The sequence below is a fragment of the Lactuca sativa genome, chromosome 4 (assembly GCF_002870075.4).
Source record: "Lactuca sativa cultivar Salinas chromosome 4, Lsat_Salinas_v11, whole genome shotgun sequence".
NCBI lineage: Eukaryota > Viridiplantae > Streptophyta > Magnoliopsida > Asterales > Asteraceae > Lactuca > Lactuca sativa.
Genome location: NC_056626.2, coordinates 350421841 through 350430310, shown reverse-complemented (window position 1 = coordinate 350430310; position 8470 = coordinate 350421841).

Sequence of the window (8470 nt, the reverse complement as noted above, 5' to 3'; positions counted from 1 at the left end):
TCAACACCAAACCCTCTTATCTTCACCCTCCATCCCCATTAAACTCTACAAACAAAACTGTAGCCTCCATTGATGTGGTTCTTGATATTTTGGTGTGATTTCATGCATTTTGGTGCTCAATGAAGAAGAAGGAGCTTCATGGAGAAGTGTGGGATTGCTTGAAGCTTGTGGATCCAGGGTTTGTGCATCTTGATCTATCTTGTGGAGGTATAAAGCTTCAAAATTTATCTTCCTCGTGTATAGATGTAGTTTTGGGTGGTGTTTTACCATGTTTTGGTCCCAAGGTTGTTGATCTTGTGAGTTGAAGCTACTCCAGGACCTTTGAGCCTCATACTTGGTCCTTGTTGAGTTGTTAAGTCATAAAAATGTCATCTTGAGGGTTCTTGTTGATGTATGCATGATTTGGTGTTCTTAATATGGATAAAAACAAGGATTTGGTCCCATTAAGTCATGCAAACGAGTAAAGTTGCCAACTTTACGTGTTAAAACATCATTTAGGGTCAGATAAGTGTTTTGATGCTTTTCTGTTAACCATTAAGAGCCTATTTCGGATTATTAGGCCTTTGATGAGTATGATGGGAGTACGTAGGAGTATGCTCAACGTAATGTTGGTTTTGTGCATAGACAACTTCTACCTTTTGCTTCAGGGGTGAGTAAGCATAGCGTACACTTCTGGTACGCGGGGTGTATTACTGAGAGGTTCAAATTGGGTCTTTTGGGCCTTAGGCCTTTTGGGGTTTGGGCAATCAGTTCTTGTTTAAGTTGTTGATGCATGCATCAGTTGGTGTTCTTAATATGGATAAAAACCAGGATTTGGTACCCTTAAGTCATGAAAATGAGTAAAGTTGCCAACTTTACGTGTTAAGACATCATTAAGGGTCAGATAAGTGTTTGGATGCTTTTGTCTTAACGATTAAGAGCTTATTTTAGATTATTGGGCCTTTGATGAGTATGTTGGGCATACGTAGGAGTACGATTAGCATAATGTTGGTTTCATGCATAGACAGCTTGTACCTTGTGCTTCGGGGGTGAGTACATAGGGCGTACACTTCTAGTATGCGGAGCGTACTACGAAGAAGTTCGGATTAGGCCTTTGGGGATTGGGCCATAAGTTCTTGGACTAGTTAGTGGAAGGGTAAAATGGTTTTTTACCCTCTAGGAAGTTGGATTATGAAGTAGGCCTTGGATTTTGGGTTATTAGGTTAATTATTATTTAAGGTTGTATTTATTGTTAGTTGGTGCGAGGTTATCTGGTTCAGCGACCAGAGCGGCTATTTTGTTATCAGCAGGTTGAGGTGAGTCTCTTCACTGTACTCGTGGGTCGAAGGCACTAATGTCATCCCAATAGGATATGTTATGCTATTTGTGTTTGTGACTTTTGCATGGTAGGTTGGGCTAGGCCCATTTATATGCTGGGCTAGCCTATTTTTACATTGGGCTAGGTCCATGGATCAGGAAGGGCTAGGCCCATTATATGTTATGTATGGTGCTAACTATCTCTGTGACTTTTGTATTTGTATGATCGGGCTAGGCCCATTGGTTTGGATGGGCTAGGCCCAGTATGGTTGGTTGGGCCCAATATACGGGTTAGGCCAAATGTGTGGGCTATGCCTAATGGTATGTATGGTATCTGGTATTTTGGGGAACTCACTAGGCTTTGTGCTTATGGTTTTATGGTTATGGTTTCAAGTATTTCTGGATCGAAAGGGAAGGGCCCAGCTTTATCGCAACGTATCCACCCACGTTTCAACAATATGAAGATTTTGGGATTGTACTTTGATGACTGTTTTATTATGAAATACATTTGAATGTTTTAATAAAAGATAATTGGTTTTTTGGTTGATTTAAAAATGATATTTTTTCCTCATAATTTTTAGAACGTTACAAGTTGGTATCAGAGCCTTGGTTTGAGGGATTTGGGTACACTCTCGGGCGTAACGGAACTCAAACTGAGGATTTGATAATCCTTTAAAAAGAAAACGAATTTCTTAAAGGATTTTGTAAAGAGAAAGGGGGTGTGAGTTGTGGAATCGGCAAAGATCAAGTAAGTGATTCCCAGAATACCCATACATGTTAGTATGTTATATGATATGAATGCTTTCATGCTAGGATAAGGCTAGGGACACTTTCAGGAATTGGTTGATAAATTAGCATAATATGTGATGCGTTGTAGCCTAGGAAGCATTAGGTGCTAGATTGAGAATATGTAATGGTATCAGTAATTGCTAGTTGTATGCTTTAAAAATTGTATATGGTTAGGATCATATACCCCTAAAACGACTAATTTGACGTTATTTCCTATTCCTTGTCTAGTTATGGTCTTAAAGGTAGATTCTTTTATTCGACAGTCTATGTGATCTTGTATTGTGTATAGTTTGCATGGATGAGGCAACCGACAGTGAGAATGGAAGTTCCTAGCATGAGTTGTAGTAAGTGAGCGATGGATGTCTCTTGTTTGATTTATGGATTGGAGTGTTACTACACAAATACCGCTTGCTTTGTGCTTTTTGGAAATCTTAAGTGATGTGAGTGAACTATTAAGTGAATATGTTAAGTCACATGTGGCAAAGATTGAAGAGTGATGGATTTGACCCTATTGCGCACCTCCTATCTTAGTCTATCCATTGTAGGATGAGTCTTTTACTCGAAGGATTCTCTAAGATTTGTTTCATGTGATGGTATTCTTGAGGTGGTTATATGACTTTTTGGGGAGTTCTTCAGCTGCTGATGGAAGGGTGATGTCGGAAACCAGTTGGATTAATGTCTAAGTCCATAACTGTAATTGGTAAGACTTGACCTAACCTGGCATGGTCCATTTGGGTTGCATGGATTCATGCATTTGGATACACTAAAATGAGAGAAATAACACTTAAGGTCTGTTAATATATTATAATTTCTAATATATTAATAAGATTATTTAATTAGTATTCCAAGTGTATTTGGTTTTGTGTATATTCTCTCAAGTTATTCCAAGTTTATTTGGTGTTGTGTGAACCATTTGAGGTGTCAGACTTTGGGCACTAGGCACTCATGCTTCATGAAGACATTCTACATCAAAGAGGTATGTAATTCTAACTTGAGATATTCATATGAATCAATGTTATTATGCTAGTTAGGATGAATACCTTGGAAAGTTCATATTTGCATGTATAATAGAGAAAACATAGATATAAGGTATTTAGGGTTGCATGTACACTTCGGAGTGTTAGAATGCTCAAAACCCAACAATGGTATCAAAGCCAAGGCTTGTTTTCAATTATACTTGATGCAAAGTGCTGAAAAAAGCTGAAAAAATCAATTTTTGGGCTTTCTGGGCATTGGACTCGCCGAGTCCACTGATGAACTCGCCGGGTCCACGAAGAAAACCATCTTACTCGTCGAGTAGGTTCATAAACTCGACGAGTAGGAGTCCCAGATAGCATATTTTCGAGTTTTTTCCGTTGGATTTGGACTAGGAACATTACCCTAAGTTGTTTTTAGACTTGTAAACCTGTTCTTGATATGGTAATGCTCATGCTAATCCAATTTCAAAGATAATTGTCAATAGATTCATGTTTTCTATTAGTTTAAGGTCTATGCTAATTACATGAAAAAGTTTGATTCCAATTATCTCGTTCATATGAGTTGCTTAGATTAATTGAAAAGGTTGGTTGATTATGTGTCTTTGATCCATTTTAATCTAATAATTGATTCTAAAATGTGTTTGTGTAACTTGTCATCAAGTTACATGAAAAGTCACATTAAAGTTTCTTAAAATTCTTAAAAGTTGGTAATGGTTACTAAATGAAGAGTCTTGTCGTCATTAAATGATTTTATGACTCCACAACTTGTCCTCAAGTTATGGAGGTTCAAGAGTTAGTTCATTAAATCATTAAAATGTGTAACCTTAATTAGTTCCATAAGTTACAAAGAAGAAGAGTTACATTCTTTAATGGTTTAAAGTCTTCCATAACTTGTCCTCAAGTTATGGAACTTGAAGAGTTTTTGGATTAAAACTACTTTAAACACATAAGTTATGGAATTAAATAGTTTTGAATACTTTCAAAACTTGCCCTCAAGTTTTGGAATTTGAAAATTTTTCACTTATGAATACTTTAATTCCAAGTTAATCCCTAATAATTTTAAAAGTTAAAAATCAACCTTTATACTTTATAATATGATAAGTTAATAATATATATATATATATATATATATATACATATACATATACATATATGTATATATATATATATATATATATATATATATACGTATAAGAGCAAGTCAGTCTTATCATTAGTAGGCCTTATTCATGAAGCCGGTCTATAAGGGGGATATAAGTTTACTGCCTATAAAATGGCAGTTTAATGGGTGTCCACTCTCACCCACCGCTTCCTTGACTGGTGGAGGGTTGTTAGCCAAACAGGTCGGACAAGGACTATAATTCTCCCTTCATTAAAAGTATTAATGAAAAATAATAAGTAACTAAACTTTTGTTAATTCCTAATCTTAGTTACTTAGGAAAATGTGAGTTTGGTGCTAAACCATGAAATTACACTTTGCACTTTGCTTAAGTCGTTAGTGGAGCGTGTGTGGTTAACCGGCACACTAGCTTGATTTAACAAGGTAGGCAAAGGGTAACTTAATGTTTTTCACAGTATCGGTGGAGTGCGTGCGGTTAACCTGCACATCTATTGAGGGGTAAATATTAAGGGTACTAAATATATTTGCATGGTTATTCACACATTGTTTTGTGATCCTCGACATCCCAGTCACAAAACCTGAAGGGCACACTCGAGATTGAAACATGTCATTGAAAAGTTCAATGAATCTCAAAAGTATCTAGGAGTTTCAAAATCAATTAAAACCTCATAATACATTTCATTTATCTTGGTGGAAATTGTTGAATTGTCATTCACCTACCTTCAAATATTTTATAACTTGGATTACGACATCCCTCTTCCAAGTTATAAAATAGTTTATAGGGTCCTAGCCTTAATATTTCATATTGGGTGTTATATTAAGGATTTAAATCAAGTATCTTGAATATGTCCCAAAAGATGTCTAGTTCAGACATCTATGATCTTCCCAAATCTTTTGGAACTTCCCTTCCTCCGCCTCCTCCAATTATTCTCCCTAACCCACAAGTTCAAGGTCACTCAAGCCCTATTGGCAAGAAAGGTCTATGTGTGATCGCATGTTGGAGATGAAGGCACATATTAAGAAGCCCGGAGAGTTAGGTGTCGAAGTCTTAAGAAAGTTGAATGTTCAATCACTTTCTAAGTCACATAGTGAGTTCCTTTAGGACTACTATGAAACAGGAAATGATAAGACCCTTAATGATGTTATCTATTTGCTAAGATCAACTTCCTAAAACTTTATGGACATCGACAATGATGACTCTGGAAATCCATAAAAAGCATTCTCTTCCCAATGGAAAGGATCGGCCATAGTCAACTCGGTTGGCCAAATGGTAAACAGAAAAGCTAAGTCTGTGATAGTCCCGCGTAGCATTACCAAAGGGTCCATATGTTTATATTTCCAAAGGAAGGGACATTAGTTGCGAAGCTGCCAATTTTACCTATGGATGTTAAATTCAATAAGTTTGACCCTACTTTAGGTAAAGTCCACTACCTAACTCTGCTAAATTTCTATTTTGAGATTCTTGATACATGATGTGACTGGGTCACATGTTGATGTTTTTAAGAATCAAAGAAAAGTGAGAAAATGTAAAGAAAGAATATGTTGAATCTGATCGCGTAGATGGATTTCTATCGCATAGTTTGAAGATCGGATTCTTGAGCTACTTCTTAGGAGTTATGATATATTGCTTAGGAATAGATAACAACAAAGTTTTCATGCACTTTTGCATTGTAAGGATAGTTTTTCTGCAATGTTTTCAAAATAAAAGGAAAAATTTTGATTTTATTTAATTTAAAATATCCTTATAATGGCATTTGAGAAAAAAAATTGTTGCTTATACGATTCCATTAATAGCAAGAGTGGAAATATGAAATTGATTCTTTCATTTGTGATAATGACTAAATTTACCAAATAAGGAAAGATCCTCATCACCTAAGTTTCAATTGGACCGAAACTAGGAATCATGCAAGTTGTATAACATGATGAATGAGAATTTATCATTTTTGGAAAATTAAGAGTAGTTCCTTGTTTACATGATATGTGAGTCAAGTGAAGGACTAAGGGATCGAGTACACATTCTTGTGCACTGGCCAAAGTCCACCACAAAAGATGGTTATGACTATTCGTCATGATTTACTAAGTCTAGTAAATATGGTTATACTTATAGGCCTAAGTATAATGCTGAAGCATTGAAAAGATTTCAGTGTATGGCAAAACGAATGAGAAGAATCAAATTAGGCAAAAGGATTAAAGTTTCTCTAATCTAAAAAGATGGGAGAGTACTTTAGTATCATGTTATATGATCATCTTAATGATTAAGAGACCTTATCACAATTCATCCTCTAAGTGCGTTCTGATAGCTAAGAAGAGGAGCTATGAATTGTTGAAGTGGTTAAATTAAGAAGATGATTCATACTTTGTTCCAAAAACAATTCTTAAAATTATACTCTAAGATTGTAACTTGAGTGACATGTATTAAATAAGGTTTAAAACACTTGTCAAATGTAAGAGTAAAAGTTTTCTACTCTTTTACATTTGAAATTGGTAAGTTGTGATGTTTTGGATAAAACAAAGACCAACTAAGGCCAATTGTGTGAAGTGTTTGTCTTGATTAGAATCCACACTATCTCTTGAATATCTGACAAGAAAGTCTTATATGTCAAGAGGACAGTGGGAGTCTTAAAGATCCTGAAAATAATTTCAAGATCTAATCAAGAATAAAAACTTGTACTTTAACACTAGCACACGACATGAGGTTTATAACCTATCATGTTGACATATTTCTATTTCTGTGCCCATTCTAGTTAAAGTTGGCTTTGCATATGAGTTCTTAGAGTTCTTAATTGGTTGCATAACAACTTGGATGCAATGGCAGGCCCTTGAGTTGCTAGGTAGCAAGAAATTAAGATTAAGTTCAGTCCATATGAGTTTGGATTTGTCATTATCCTTGTCTTGTGAGTATGGTTTTCACAATTCACATGGATAACAACACATACACCATTAAATCTAAGTGTCATAAGGTTTCTCTCCGATTCGTGAAAATGATGGTGAGGAAACACTTTCACTAAGTAGATTTTAGCTAGATAGCAATTGTGATATTTGCATTCTCAAAGTCGTTAGTCGAGCATGTGTGGTTAACCGACACACTAACATGGACTTGTAAGAAGTGGCAAAGGTCTAAACAATCAAGACTATGATTACGGCATCCCTTTTCATAGTTCTTAAATTTTTTAGACACACCTAACAGCTATCGAAGATAAGGTGTATGATATTGATAAAGTTTTATCAAAGCAATCTAGTATCAGAAATCTGAACTTTGGTAAGAATGTCAATAAAGTATTGTTTTTCTAAAACTCCAGCTGATTTCTGAGTACATGTCAAAGCTAGTGGGAGCATAGGTGTTATGCTAATAATCATCATGTTAGTAGGAGCATGATAATTATGATAAGTATTGCAAGTTAGCAATGTTAATTATAGAAAACAAAAGTTTCAATTCGTGAAGTTGCAGGGGTTGAAAAGTTGTTTTGCTATAATCAAGGGAGAGGAAAATATACTTCACTTCAGTTCTAAAAGCATAGATTGAGGTTTTAATCATATTTAGTCAAGGATATATATATATATATATATATATATATTTCATGTTGGAATGGCTCAACATAAGGAAATTCTATATATGGGTCCATTATTCGCGTTCTAAAATTCAATTATGATTACCACATCCCTTTTCATAATCTGAATTATGAGAACTTGGCAAATTGAAATGGAGATATTATAGCAAAAGACTGGTTTAGTCCTTATGTGAGACATCATGAATCGTGTCCCATATGCTTCAGATATAGGATCGATTACATGTGCTATATTTATCCTTTCTAAAATTTTCCAAATGCCTGGGGCGTTAAGAAGGGAAAAGGTCTAGAATTGGATATGACTAAAATGATTAAGCAATTGTCGAGGACAGTCTAAGGGTTACCGAATATTGGTTGCTCAAGGAAAATTGGAAGTATGGTGTTAATTTTTGGAAGGACCATATTGACATATTCTGAAAAGAGGCAGCTCTTGTTCATAAGTGATAGTCAAAATGGGAATATGGGAAAGTGGAAGTTGTTCAATAAATCTGTGCAAGATTAGGAAACATAATGCAAGAAGGACGTTTCCAAGGAGTTGATCTCTTTTGGAATGCTCTGTAATATTTGTTGTCAAGTCTTTGTGACTTTGTGCATAATCATTACAAGAGGATCAATGCATATAAGTTTAGAATCTAACAAATTTCAATAAATGATAAGGATTTGGAATTCCTACATTTACAATAAGGATTTAGGAGTGTGAAATTAGAATCATGGTTCAATTG